The sequence below is a fragment of the Malaclemys terrapin genome, chromosome 2 (genome assembly GCF_027887155.1).
Source record: "Malaclemys terrapin pileata isolate rMalTer1 chromosome 2, rMalTer1.hap1, whole genome shotgun sequence".
NCBI lineage: Eukaryota > Metazoa > Chordata > Testudines > Emydidae > Malaclemys > Malaclemys terrapin.
In genome coordinates this window covers 112,017,630-112,033,020 of record NC_071506.1, presented here as the reverse complement: position 1 = coordinate 112,033,020, position 15,391 = coordinate 112,017,630, and the positions used below count along the sequence as shown (strand labels likewise).

Sequence of the window (15,391 nt, the reverse complement as noted above, 5' to 3'; positions counted from 1 at the left end):
CTGTAACCATCCCTCATTTTAAAAACAACAACACTATCGTATTCTACAGTAATGGTCTGAAACGCAGCAGCTTACAATAATTTTCCTGCAGAACGTGGATATCAGATGTTTTTCCTTACTAGAAAGGAACTCTGTATCCATGAACTTTATTGATATCCACCAAATATGAACAGCAAGTAAGACATTGAAACACTTACACCTCATCTGACACAAATCAATTCCTAGAGTTAGACAACAGTTTTGACCACCCTTCTATGGTGACCTTTGGGAATCAGATTCTGGTCACCCTTACATTGAACGGTTAGCCCCATTGAGTAAGGGTGGCAGAATCAAGCCCTTGGTAAATAGGTAACTGCATTGTTCTCCCTCAAGTGGAGTATGATATTGTTTTTTATGTAACATCCTAGGCCACATTCTCTACTGTGTAAATTGGCATAGCTCCGTTGGCCTCAAGGAAGCTGCCATTTTACAGCAACTGAGGACCTGGCCTCCTCCTGTTCTAGCCCTTCTGAGGGAATTTAAGATCAGGCATTTGAAGAAAGCAAGAAACTTATCAAAGAATTGTTTTGCTCACACACAAGCAACCCGTGGGGAAACCAAACAACCACTGCATTTTGTTTCTCAGTACAGATAAAAAAAATGAATTTTGAGTAGCTCAATGTTTTTTTCTTTGCTTGCTTTCTTTGCTTTTTTCTTTCCTATATCGTTAATACTTTTGATTCTATAAGCCATCACTCTATGAAGATGACCGTCAGATGATATTAGCAGTTGCTGTGGAAGTGTGATATTTTCTCAGGCTAGTGATAGTTTGAGAATTGTTTGCATTTGTAGTCCTTAATTTTATGGCATATGAGAAATCATCTCTTTGGCTGTATTTTAATGGGATGGTTTATCATTTATATTTGAGGTTTAAACTAAAAATCAACTAGGAGCAATGCAAAAATTAAAAAAAAATCTACTGTGTTTGTGTTTGAGAGCAGAGGAGTGAAAGTATCCTGGTTTCTGGAATTCTGAGAAAGGAAAGGACTTGCTGTATTGCTAGGCAGATTTATGGACAAAATGGTGAGGTCTGTGCACCAGATAGTCCAGCCGACTTCAATGTTTTCCAAGTGCCATCCTATTCATGGGGTGATCATTGATGTGATGAGTGGAGGCCTGCTGATGCTAGAGCAATAAAGGCTTCAAAAGAGTCGCAGAAGATTGTGGATTGTGTGCTGTACAAGTGTACAAAGCAGATAAGGGAGACTGGATTGCTTTAGACAATGTTTCACAATGGTACATGTAGCTTCAAAGACTGAAGATGCTTCCTCAAAAGGCTATGGACCAAAGGGTTTGATTCTGAATGAAAATATGCCGGAGCAGAACAAAAAGGTACCTTGGCTTCTGTACGTTCAATGGGGTTTCCAAGAATTGAACTGACTCCAGAGAAGTGCCTTTAAAGAAGTTCACAAATACAAGGGAGGTGCTGGGAGAGTGATTTCCCTTGTAAAGAATTTTATCATCTCAGTGCAGGTTGCTCCAACTGTATTACATTATGCTAGAATGACTTCTTTGTATGAGTCAGGGTTTTGTAGTTACTAGGGAAATGCTTGCATGTGTTCTTACAATTGTTACTTATAAGCGGTGTGAATAGATTTGCTCTTAAATTTTGTGGACATGGTTGAATAATGCATTCCATGCTCTCTCAAACATTAAAGCAGAAATATTTTTCATTGGCTTGTATGCATACAGGGAAATTGATGTTTACCTACATTTACCGATTAAAAATCTAATCCTCCCAAACCTAAATATAAATCTAGCAAAACGGTACCTACAATGGTGTTTACTAATGCATCGGCAATAATTGGTAGTTACAAAAATGCCTGGCAACAAATGCGGTGGCAAAGAGCTCATCCCCTTCTCACTGTTTTCAGTTTAGTCCCATAGTCTCTGTTTCACACGCTTCCTGGTGTTTTCTGTGGATATACTATTATCAGATTGTGGGTTTTTTTCTTTACTTTCATCCTTTCTTATGCTCCTATGACCATGTTGCACTGAAGGTTTCATTGCACACATCAATGCTTGTGAGCTATGCCTTGTTTAGGGTGGGTTAACACTTCCCCGTGTTTCTTGTTTACTTCCTTCATAAAAATGACATTGTGATTGGTCATAATTATCACAGGGAGAAGGACATGTAGGAAGGCTCATTATCTGGGGACCCTTTTGATGAGCATAGTATGAAGAGTTAAGCCTCAGGTTTCTTCTGCCTGTGTCAGATTTAATACCGTGGAAATCATTTATAACGGACACTTCACTATGGTTTCGTAGGTGGTATGTTCATGATCCTGAAAGCAATCTGAAAAGCTCATTAGTTGATGAGTCCTTCAGTGTAAGTCAAGAAGTTTATTAAGATCTAGATTCCTGTGCACTAAATTCAAACCAGCTGAGCAGGATGGAACAACGACATTCTGGCTTATTCCAGAAATCCACCCACATATCTTTCCCCAGCAGGATGTTGACTGACAATTAGGAATGGGCCCAAGCATGGAATTAGATCTTGATTTAAACCCAAACTTCCACAAATTGTGTCAAAGCCAGCATTCCAGTTTAGGACTATCACTTGTGACCAAAAAAAAATGAGGCAATGACAAGCAAGTTAAAAGCACTGCAACATTTGAACACACTTTTATTGGCTGAACCTGTTCCAAAAGCAGGACACTTCTGGAAAATGGCTTTCCAAATTGACTCTTTCATAGATATCACATGCACCACAGTCGTTTTTCTTCTGTCAATGATTGCTATATTTTGGTACTGGAAAAAGGAGTTTGCATTCAAGGCTTTACCCCCAGAAATACTGAAAAGCTTACAAAAATGTTTCTGGCCAGCAATCTGGATGTCCCTGGATAGGTTCCCATTTTACAAGATCACAAGAGTTGAGCTGTTTGGATGAGGCCTCCTTTCACCTCATCTTTTTCTAATGGTTCTTTCTGCTGCACCCACATAACTCCCTTTCTCTTGTGATATTCGCTATTGAAAAGCTGACATCCCTGGTGCCCACAACTCTGCCTCTACGGACCCAATTCAGGAAACAATCTTTGTTCAGGATATTACGTAAGCACATGCTTAACTTGAGGCACACACTTGACTCCCATTGACATCAAGGAGACTTAAGCAGATAATTAAAGTTCAGCACCTGCTTATGTGCTGTCCTGAATAGACAGGGCTGGCTCTAGCTTTTTTGCCGCCCCAGGCAAAAGAAAAAAAAAAAAAAAACGCGGCCGGACTGCCGAAGCAAAAAAAACGGCAGCCACAGGAAGCGCGTGGAGGGTGGTCAAGGCGTCTTGCAGGGGGGTGAAGAACGGCACCCACCCACTCCCTCCGCCCGTAGGCAGCCCTCCGGCCTTGGGGTGCCTCTCCCGGCTGGGCAGATGGAGCCCCCGGGGGCTGCAGGAGGTGCTGGCTCAGCCGCTCCTTTAAAGGCAGCTCAGCCGGGCTGGGCTCGGAGCGGAGCAGGAGGCAGAGACCGGTGTAGGCGGCGGGGTGTGGCGCGTCCCGGGGAGCCCGGCGGCACGGTGAGCAGCAGAGATCGCTAGTTCGTGCCCCTGCAGGGCTGGGCTGGCCACCCCAAAATTGGCCAGAATGCCCCTACTTACAATGTGCTGCCCCAGGCACATGCTTTCTCGTCTGGTGCCTGGAGTCAGCCCTGTGAATAGAGATGGATTTAAAAACACATTGAAGTGTTTTCCTGAGTTGAGATCAAAGTCATCTCTGCAGTTTTCTAAGCCCTTTCGTATGAGCTCATTCTCTATCATATGGGGCCATACTCTGCCTTGACATGCAGTTTATGTGTTCACTGGTTTTGCCTGGGGTAGAATTTGGCCTATGGGGCCTATTAACTTCAGTGGAGTTACATCAGGGATGATTTTGGTACACTGTGGTATATTGTTCCTCTCCTGATTCCTGTGTCCAGAACTTCTGAAATGTAACATTAAAAACTCTACTTATCATTGTCACTGCCATCTAATTTAATTCTCTGAGCTGCTTCACCTCACCCTTAATTCTATTTTAAGTATCCTTACTTGAAAATACAGTCGATTTTCAGAACATACACATTTTAATTCCTTTTTATCTCCTTCTCTTGGGTTCTCCTTTTTCCCCATCCCTTCATCTCCCCGGCAGCTCATTTCCATCAGCAGTCTCACACAGAGGAGCCATTGTTTAGTACCAAACTGTCTTATGGGTAAAAGCATGTTTCTGCTAGCCATAGAGAGCTGGAATTGTACTCTCTAGTTCCTTATACAAAATTCCCTTTTCCTATTGTCTATCAAACAAACAGGGGGAAAGCCCTTCAGTTGAGATGGTGATGAACTATTTTAAAAGGATTTGAGACATCTTTCTGTTTCAGTCCCTTTGCGGAAGCCACTGAGGCTAAAGCGTTCACGATACTTCAGGTGACCCCGGGACCTAAGATCCATTTCAAATCAGATGCTGGCTTAGACATGGTAGACAATCTATCCACTCTCTGCTTTAGCTGTCTTTGACAGTTCGCACTGACCTCACCAGAAGCCAAGTCCTGCACACCTTACTTCCTTGCATAGTCCCAGACTTAATGAGACTACTTACGGGAGTACGGCAAGAAGGATTTGACCCAGGATTTTTTACATATGCTATCACAGGACTTCCATGATAGAAGAGAAGAACAAGGTGATCTATGTTTAGATTCACTGTTAGCGTTATGTGGATTTTCTCTAACTTCCTCTCCTTATGAAGAGCTTTAGTTAAGCAGCTCAGAGATTTTACTTAGGGATAAAGAAGCTTGCTCACTAAAGATACCAGGCTAAAGCAGTGGACCCATAAAGGGACAAATCTGGTTCCCAGCAACTAGACAGTATAACTGGTCTGGGCATGGGAGGTCTCCATGGGAATAAAGGAAGGAATCCTTCTTTTTAAACCTGGAGTTGCTTCACTGCCATCTCTTTAGCCCTGAGGTCTCCATGCTGACTAGCCAGTGGGCAATGGCTCCATGTAGTGGTGAATCAAGCAGCTCTACCTCCACATAGCCCCATGATACATCCAAGATGCTTGTTCCCTGCACAGCCTCCTCAAAGTCTTCCCTGTCCCCACCAGACAGCAGAATGACTTTGGTTCTGATGCATGTGAGTCCCTCCATCCCCATTGGGAAGGATGAAGAATTTGTCCCAAAATGGATAATCCTGTGCTTTTTAAGTCTGATGACGTATTTGTATTGGATTTGACAGTCCTTGACATATGGTTATGCATGTATTCTGTGTGTTGTTGTACAGACACACACATGCACAAGTCATGGGCCAAATCCAGTCCTGGTCTAAGCAAGTTCATTGACTGCAGGTCATGTGGTAGTGTGTCCATTCCCTGAGTGGATGACTGAAAGATTTAAAACTGGAGAATAGTGCAAGAAAGAGTAATACCCTTCCAGTCTGAATTTTTCAGATGAATAGTCATTTGTATTTATATAACATGAGAAATATTTATTATATTATTTGTATTACAACAGTGCCTAGGAGCCAGCTGTCAATGGGGCCCATTGTGCTAGGCACTGTACAGAGAATAAGAGAGATTCCCTACCCTGAAGAACTAATTATCTAAAGAGCTATATATTGCTAGAACAGGAATGAACTTTTAGAGTGTGCTCTCTTTATATGAAGCGTTAATAATGACCCCAAGATTTGGACCTAGGACTTCTGAGCTCTGGTTACTACTTGTTGACTTTGTGTCTTTCTTTCTGACTTTGGCCAAGACCATTCCACATCAGTTTGCTTATCTGTAAAGTGGGAATAATAATACCTATGTACCTCAAAAGAGTGTTGTGAGGATTAGTTGGTTCCTGAGTGTTAAGTGCTTTGAAAATGAAAAGGGCTGTATTAGTGCGAAGTATTATTATGACTGTTAACAGGCCTAAAAGAGTGCAGTGATTCATCTTTGTGCTGTGAAATCTTTAAAAAGGGCAATGACATCTTAAAAATCTATATCCTGAGGCCTATGTTGGTTTTTTAAAGTGCATCTACGTTGTATGTGCAAAACATACTATTACATGGGCCTCGTAGGTAAGTTATACACGGAATTACAGAAGAAACAAACTGTACACTTAGTTACCCATTTTGTGTGTTCAGCTTAGGCACACATTTCTGAAAGTGTAGCCCTCTCATTAAACAACCCCCAGAGGTGTTTCATTGCTTTGTGATACTGAATCAAATTCAATCTTAGTGTAACTCCATTTGTGTCATTCGGGTTTCTCCAGGAATTAATTTGTCCTATTACTTCTAGGGTAGTTGGAAGTAGACCTTGTCAGATTGTGTGAAGAAAAGGAGGGTATCATTCATTTATAGGAAGAAGATGGAGTAACATTTTAATTGGCTTGTTTTACAGGGGTATAGCATTAAAAAAGACCTTCTAGTGAAGTTAAGGCAAAATATTGATCTATATGGCTAACTTGGTTAGAAATTGTAACTGACAGTAGTGTTCTTGTCTACTTTCCACATTGATCAAACTTAGCATCTTCCATGTTTCTGATGAAGTGGGTTTTACTTCCCCATGTGCAGGAAGAACAAACACTTGGTCGGGACACGGTGTGCTAAATTCAATAAAGCCAGTGGCATCACTCCAAGAATGAATGCTGCCTAAAATGTCCAGTTCTTCTATTCTGTGTTGCCAACTCTCACAATTTTACCGTGACTCTCACAATATTTTGAATTTTTCTTCAAGCTCCAGCTCCTGGTTACATAAGAATCTCAGCTTTGAGGGCTCAGAGAGTGTTCAAATACTTTTCTAGCCCTCGTGGTTGCAAACTGAAGTTAGAAAATGTGACTCAAGTGCACCCTAAAGTCTCAAAATTCAAGAGGCAAATAAAAAAGCCTTCACATTTATTATGTTTTTTTAAAATGTCATGATTTTTAAACCAATCTAACAATTTTTGAATATTTGGGTTTGTCAATGCTGATGACAGAAAATGTGTAATTATTCTGTAGCGGTGGAGCATCATCAAGAGAATCTCCCCCGCACTCCCAAACCGGAGTAGCAACTTAGATAAATGCATGGCATTGAAAATAGGTTTGAGGTGAGAACTTCGGAGTTGTGACTAGTTGCTTCCCTGTCTAGTAGGGTAATAGATAATATACTTGTTAAGATGAAACTGAACTGCTGACATTGTGTGACACCATCTAAAATGTGCATGAAAAGACTTTTTCATTGGACCACCTTCTGCTGGTGAGAGAGACAAGCTTCTGCACAACACAGAGCTCTTCCCCCAGTCTGGGAAAGGTACTCAGAGTTTCCCAGCTAAATACAAGGTCAAACAGATAGTTCAGTATAAGTAGTTAGCACATATTCTAAGACGGGGTAGTCAATAGGCAGCCCGTGGGCCAAATGCAGACCACCAGACGCTTTTGAATGCTTTTATCATTATTATTATTTTTGTATTATTGTCTCTGGAGTCTGGACCTTGACCAAGAAATTTGGACCTTGACAAAAAATAATTACCCCTGTTCTAAGGAACCATTCAAGGTGAAGTGACCTTGATTTAGCTGTGACACTATGAGTTTAATTGCATCGTGCAGTAAAGCAAGATACAAGGTTTCAGTATACAGTAGAGCTGAGCAAAAATTTTTTGGATGAATAGTTTATTCATCAAAAAATGCAGTTTCAGGTTGACCAAAACTATTTGTGAATTCATGTTGGGTTAGTCGAATAGTGTCAACCAAACCAAAAACATTGAAACCTTGTGGTAATGTCAAAATGAAACATTAGGCATTTTGACAAAAGCAAAGGAAAAATAGATTTACAAAAGAGGAGGAGATGGTGCAGTAGCCATATCCCTTATAGGCTTCATCCCAGTGCTGAGGGCACTCACCTGAAGTGTGGAAGACCCAGGTTCACTCCCCATCTCTGTCTCATGTGGACAGGGCTGGCTCCAGGCACCAGACGAGCAAGCTGGTGCTTGGGGTGGCAGCTTGTAGGAGGCGGCATTCCGCCCAATCCTAGGGCGGCATGGCCGCTTTTTTTGTTTTGTTTGTGTTGTTGTTGTTGTTGTTCCGCTGTGGCCACCCTGTAGGGGGCAATGGCGCAGAGGACGGGAGCGCCCTGCAGCAAGCCTGGCAGGCAGTCCTCGTCCTTCCCTCCCCACCGACTGGAGCAGTGCAGAGCCCTCCCGGCAGGGGGCACGGCGGGAGGGGCCGTGTGGCAGCGCCCCGCTGAAGCCCTGGCCGCCCCCCTTCTCTCTCTCCCCCCTACTTGCCAGGGCATATCTGCAGGGCAGGGAGTCCCCCTGCACCCTGGCTCCGGCCGCACCGCAGGTTTTTTGTTTTTGTTTTGTTTTTTTGCTTGGGGTGGCCAGAAAGCCAGAGCCGGCCCTGCATGTGGAGATGTGATTTGAACTTATATCTGCCACATTGCATGGGACTGCCCTAACCCCTTGGTTATGGGAGAGTCTGGTGCGGTATTGTTTCCATCTCTCCTCTTGAAGCTGTTCTATTTTTTATAAATAATTATATAGTTATTGGAGCAGGGACTTGAACTTGGGTCTCCAATATGCATATCCTAACTACCAGGATGTAGCATCATTCTCACTATCTTTCTCTGGCCCGGTGACTGTCATTCACAGTGGCAAGTCACAGTCATTCACGATGACAATGAATGGTCATTGGGCCAGGGATGAACACAAAATACCTGGTTCCCCACTGCCTTGTACCTTTTGTTGTCAGTCATTACACCTGCGCGAAGTGGGTGTAAAATCTATCTATGTATCAGTCTTAGGGGTTTATATTGCCACCTATCACTACAGGCACCTTCCATGTAAAATCAATAACAATAGCAATAACAAAGACTCCAGTGGATTTCCTGGAGTCTGTGGCTTATCTCCCTGTTCAGAGTAAATGCTTTGTCTGGGATAGGATTTTTTGTTAATTCTTTTTTTTTTAGTCCCCTCTCTTTCTTGCTTGGTAGGGATTTATTGGGTGGAAGTGGCATGAGTGTCATTCTCAAGGTGGGGAAAGGCTTTTTCAAAGAGGGAAGTGTTGCAGTGTTTCTTAAAGATAATGAGACTCTAGAACAGATTCACCTGATCTTCTCTGGAAGTTTGGTGCATAGCCAGCTCCTTCAATTGAAAATGCTACCAGCTCAGAATAAACAAAACAGCAATGTGAGTGGTGAGGTTATGCATTCACCTTATTCCCAGTAGTTCCACTTTTTGTTGCATTTTGTTATTATGATCTTCAGCCATTCATTAGCTAACTTCTCAGCAGGGCTTATAAAACTTTCAGAATGGTGCAGTTTAAGGGAAGATTGGGAGGAGAGAGTGCTCCAGCTGGATCTAGTAAGAAGAGAGTGTTCCAGGTAAGAAGAAAGCCTGGAGATGAAAATGAAGGAAAGACATGAGGGAACTGATTTTTACCTATAGGTTTGTATAGCACCTACTACAACGGGGCTCCTGTCCTTGCCTGGGGCACTACTGCAGTACAAATAATAATAATAATTAATGGCAATAATAAGTAGGAGCTAGGGCCTTGAATGCAAAACTAAAGTGCTTATTATTATTACATACTATTGTTATTTATTAGTATAAATTTGATGTGGGAACTGTGGGGGACCCCATGAAAGGATCTGGAGAAAGAAATGGACAAATTAAATTAAGCAGGACAGTCTCTGAATCAGTAAAATGTAATCCATTAGTCAGATCAAATAGATAAAAGTCAATCAATGAAGTAAATCCAGGAACAGATAAAATAGTATAACCCATTAGCTGAAAGCATTTGGAAATAAATGGGCAGCAATCAATCAGTTGCAATAAACAAGGCATCGAACAGTCAAATGGGGCAACATATGAAGTAATCCAAGCATAGTGGTGCCATAAGTGGAAGGGCGGAAGTGACAGCTTTCTCCTTTACACCAGGCCTGTTGGCAAGACAGCACCTTGAGTTGGGTCTGAACCAAAGTATTGACTCAGATCCACCACACCTCCTGCCCAAACTATGAAGAAGTTCAAATCCCAATCCATATCTTTGTTTCAGGCCTATCACTATAATGGGACAAACCAAAGCACTGAATCTAAATGTTCCTGACCCATCTGTAGAAAGGCCAAATGTTTCTGTGATATGTTTATTTGTGTTTATAAGTACAGTAGCTCCATGTTATAGAGTAATATGGCTATGTTCTGTGTGACGTTTTCCATTGTATTATATAGTAGAGAAGGCCTGATCCAAAACCCTCAGATTCACACACTTCCTTTGGAGGAGTGTGGATCTGGATCTGACTGTCATGACTAACCCCTGTTTGTATAAATGCCTGAATCAACCCGTTTGGATTGGAACTGCCCTAACTCTGGAGAAGTGCTTAACTGAATCCAGATCTGCATCTGAACTTTACAGCTAGGACCTATCTAGACTGTAGTCACTGGAACTTTCCTGCCCCCCAATATAGGTAGTTAACCCATATACATAAATTACGTCTTCGGATACGTAGAGCCCTTTCCCCTAAAGGGACTGTTAGTAGCCAGTTTGGTTACTCCTTCAGAAGTCCATGTGCTACTTGACTCCCTGCTAATTCAGGTAGGGGTGTTGAACTACAGCAGAGCCCTTCTTGACGTCCTGTGTAACAGCAAACACACATAAACATGCATTCTAGAGATACAGGCTCCTGATCAGAGAGAGCATGGATTTCCATGTCATCGGCTCTTGTTTGTTTCTCTCTTCATGGGTGTGATTTCCAAATCAAAACCCTGAATAGCCTTAGTACAGTTTGAATTATATAATTGTGCTGCTGAGAGTCACATGACTTGCTGTCTGAGTAATTCCCTGCAGAAGGAGACAAGCTGCATGTTAAAAAGCTCAACAAATAGTGTTTAAAACAAGAAGTATATAGCACAGAATTTCCATAGTACTTCATCTGAAATCATCTACTGCTGCAACAGCCACATGTATTTCTGGTTCAAAGCTTAGGGATTTGATGGGTAGAGGACGAGTGGGGATGGGACATTAGCTGGACCTGTGGCTTGTTTTCTGTTCCCTTCAATAACAACCCCTGCCTTCAAAACTGGGTGCATCCGATCTTGAACAAAATGAGTGGCTCACTGGAGACCTCAACAAGCAGCTAGGAATCATTGCCTTGTGGAGGTAAGAAGCAATCACATTCCTAATAGTCTGTGATCTAAAACCCATTATTACTTTTCTGTGACTGTATAAGATAGAAGGAGAGAGAGTAAACAGCTGGCACCTCTGTAAACTGGCAAGGGTCTGCTGAAGATATATTTATAGGAAACATAAGGGGGAGGAGGAAGAGGTACAAACTGAATGTAACCTTTTATTATCACATAAATGCCGTGGTGCTGTTTTCAGGACTGTTAATTGGATTGATTGTTCTGAACTCTCTATCTCCCTTTCACATGTGAGTTGGCCAGTGAATTGTAACTTGTTTCGACTGGCTGAATCAGAAGGAGAAGGGGCTGTCTGGCACTGCAAGCCTGTATGAGGGTGTGTGTGGGGGGGTGTATTTTCAGACCACAACACTTAAGGAGACTGTTGCTCAGTTTCAGAAAGCACAGCTGTTGCAGAGAGAGAGGCAGGAAGTGTGAAAGCAGCTTTGTGATCTCTAACAGGTAGGCAAGAGCACAAACCATATGTTTGTTCCTGGATATTCTTCTTTCTCAAAGAACTGGTAATATAGATCTATATATATTGTTTGGGTTTGCACAGTCCTTTTGTCTGTTTGTGTTTGTTAGACATGGTTGATGATAGCAGCTGCATGTTTATGCCCAAAAACCAGTGTGTGTGTGAATTAGAGATCACTAGGTCTTCTGAAAATCAGTGAGGTATCTGGGATTTGTAGACTGGGGGGATTCACTTGCAAATCCGACTGCAGTTGAGACATGTGATCACTGCAGGACCACAGCACGTGATTGTTTGAGGAACCCAAAAAAGTTCCTAAACCTAAAAAAGCCTAGGTATTACCTTCCTGAGCAGCCTCTGTTGCAAACAAGGGAGAGAGCTAGAAAAAAGCCGAGAGAGGGAATTTGATCTTCTCTCTTGATTTCTCCTTTGATCCAGTTGCTGACATGTGAAAAGAATAATGGAATTGTCCCACCATCTGGTAGCTATTACAAGAAATCCCTGCACACATATATGCAAAGTGGGCAAGCCCAAAACCAGGGGTTTGGAGAGAAGGCTTGCCCTTGTTGTGTTTGATTGTTTTCTGTTATATAGGTATGTTGAAATATAATATAGCAACTTGCAGACTGAAAGAAGGAGTTAGGTTGAATTAAGATTTGAGATTGGAAAGAAAAAATGTAATCATAAGCATTGGTCAGGAGGTGAGGGCAATATGTCTATAACCACTACGAAATGCATAACAATATGTTGCTCTTCTGTAATCCCTTCCTTCCTAAGAATGCAAACATTAATTGAGCTTCCTAATGTGTCTGTGAGATAGGCATTAGTATTCCTATTTTTTCAGGTGAGGACACTGAAGCACAGAGCTTGTGGTATCATTTATGCTACAAGTCTAACTGCCAGCATATGGTCAGGGGTATTTGTGTTGGCAGTTTTTGTGGGACATGTTTATAGAGCTGTACGACAGCCTAAGCCATGATACAGCGATTTAGACTGTAGCACCATGCTATACTCCTATTCCTGCATTCATAGTATGGACAAAATAAAGGGTTAGAACACAGACCTACATGCTAGACAACTATACAGTGAAATAGTAAAATGTACATTGTAGCCAGGCCCTGAATAATTTGACCAAGATCAAACTAGTTTGTAGCACAGCTTGGAACAACCTTGTGCTTCAACCACTGAACTGTTTCAATTAGACAAAATAGTTCCTTTTTTTTTTTTTTTTTTCCCTTGGCATGACCCAACCATATGTTAACTTGGGTAATTACATTCTGCTTACATAAAATTCCCAATGTAGTTTCAACTGGTTATAGTGTTATGTTGTAGATTTGCTATGTGGAAATCTTCTGCACTAGAGCAGGCAGCGTTTCAGCAGTAGGGGATATAATCCCTGAACTGTATATATAGTAGTTTGTAAATTTATGAATCAGCATTTTGGGATCCCTTTATAAAAAGTACTACATGACTGTCAGCCTATTTTTAATAGCGATATGTCTCCCAGTACTCTAGATTACAGGTTGGTAAGCATTTGCTTTATTTACCGAATTTCTGTTTTCTAAGTCTGCTGTCAGTGGAGATGTTTATGGTAAAAAGGTTGTAGCTAAAAACTGAAAATATGTACACGTGCTATCAGATCTGTTGTTCCCATTGTACAGGAGATGCATGTTTCACACAACAGATGTGATTACAGTGTTTAGCTTCTACCACCCTTGCTCATTTTGAGCAGTACAGTATCTTACTCACGACCCAAAGATTCCCAGGGACACAGAGCCAGACCCTATATATATTGAATAGCACCAAAAATGCAGGCCTCTACTCCTTGAGCTAAAGAAGAAATTTCATACTATTGATATTGGTCGCTGCAGCCACTAGAAAGCATCACCACTCACTATTTTATACGCACACAGCCAGTGAATTATATCACCTTGCAATATAATCTCCCAAGGCAGATATATTTGGCCAGATTGATCCTTGTATAAATCCACTGATTTTGATAGTTACAGTAGGGATCTGTTTGGTCAAATATGATCACAGTGATAGCTGGTACTGTTAGATATAGATATCTAACAGTTATTTTATTAACATATCTGTTGAAGGACCAAAAAAAAAAAAATTCACCAGTCTCCATAAAAAATGCTCATTGCTCCAAGAAATAGAAATTGAAGACTATGATATGTTTGGTGTTTATCCATCTACTGCCATGCAGTACATCCATTGATGACAGTGAGAGTTATGTGTAGATAGCCTGGGGAGTACATACCCGTTCATTTTTATGAGTGGTGGTCAGACTGACAATAGATTGATGGTTTAATCTCTTTGTAAGAACCCTCATGCTCTGTGAATAAACATCTGCATATTAGAACTTCTCCAAGGAGACTGGATGTGATACACAATGATGACTCTGAATGATCTGGTACAATCTTTAATTTCATGCATTGATCAGATAAATAATATTGGCTCCAAAAGAATAATTATGGTCAAATAAGGGTGATTTATCGAGAGAGACTAAAACTTATCTGATTTGGCCTTGACCTATAGTAATAGCTGGTAACTGGTCTGAACCAAGGGCAGATTCCATATTTCCCAAACTTTCTAATTACACTAGTTATGAGATGGTCCATAAAAACTGTGAAGCAGCCTTTCTGGCTCACCTTTGAGTTCATTGCAGAATTGTTAAACTGCTTATTAGAAAAATCTGTGTTTTTTAATACTAACCTAAAGAAATTACTGAGGACTAAATGTAAATTGTATCAGTAGTTTGAATGAATCCAGAAGCTGTGAAAGTAATTTAAGGATGAAAATTGAGGCTAATTCTCCAACCTTATCTGTGAGTTTGACTGGCTTGGTAGTATTCTTGCCCCTAGATTAATCACCTAGATTTTACCTGAAGCTTTTGCAATAGAGGTATGCAAAATGTTTACAATAAACCCTGAAACCATATGAAACTTGCCTAGTTTCTAGTTTTCTTACAAGCTCATACCTCAACTCACATTTGTTAAATTGTTCACAAAATGTGAGACTTTGTCATTGTTCTGCCCCTTTTTGAGTTTCACTGTATATTCTTTCTTACATTTCATACATTTATTGTTTCTAAAGGAAAAAATATTTCTAGCTACACTCAGGGGCCTTTAAAAATTCCTTCTGTTCAACATGAAGGGAGCAGCTTTTTAAGAGAATCTTAGGGTATGTCTACGCTACCTGCCGGATCGGCAGGCAGCAATCAATCTAGCGGGGATCAATTTATCACGTCTAGTCTAGTCGATTTCCTCAGGAATGGCTCCAGGGTTTTTGCCGCCCCAAGCAGTTGCGGGGGGAGGAGGGGCCACGATTAGCTGTAGCTCCACCGTGCCACTTTCTTCTTCAGCAGCACTTCGGTGGCAGGTCCTTCCCTCCGAGAGGGACCGAGGGACCCGCCGCCGAAGAGCCCGACCTGCCGCCCCTTCCCCTTGGCTGCCCCAAGCACCTGCTTGCTCAGCTGGTGCCTGGAGCTGGCCCTGGATTTGCTCCCCCATACCTCCCCCCAGTGTAGATAAGGCCTCAGTATTATATAATCGAGATTTTTCTGCTCTGCAGGATGAAATCTTTCAGGACAGGTAGAATTTTAAACAGCTAGGGTTTCTGCTATCTGAAAATGAATGTTCTTGTTTTGAAAGTAATCCTTGTCCTGCTTCTATGATTACTAGGAGAATAACAAACTAACAACAACAAAATGCAGCCACCCAGAACTCATATTGTACCAAAGCAAAATGGAACACGATTCTCAAATGTTTCCA

At 41.6% G+C, this 15,391-nt stretch overlaps 1 protein-coding gene across 7 annotated transcripts in view; it reads left to right on the top strand.

The window, feature by feature from the left end:
- PHACTR1 (phosphatase and actin regulator 1) overlaps positions 1-15,391 on the top strand; it is a 418,901-nt gene that overhangs the window by 165,217 nt on the left and 238,293 nt on the right. Inside the window, exons 1-2 of one of the 7 annotated variants that reach the window (XM_054018766.1) lie at positions 10,987-11,120; positions 11,534-11,602. The exons of 4 other annotated variants lie outside the window; for them this stretch is intronic. The gene's annotated coding sequence lies outside the window, so the exon portion shown is untranslated. Of the gene's footprint in view, positions 1-10,985; positions 11,121-11,491; positions 11,603-15,391 lie in introns of those variants that run through there. 2 more of the 7 variants (XM_054018768.1, XM_054018765.1) reach the window with 2 other exon arrangements.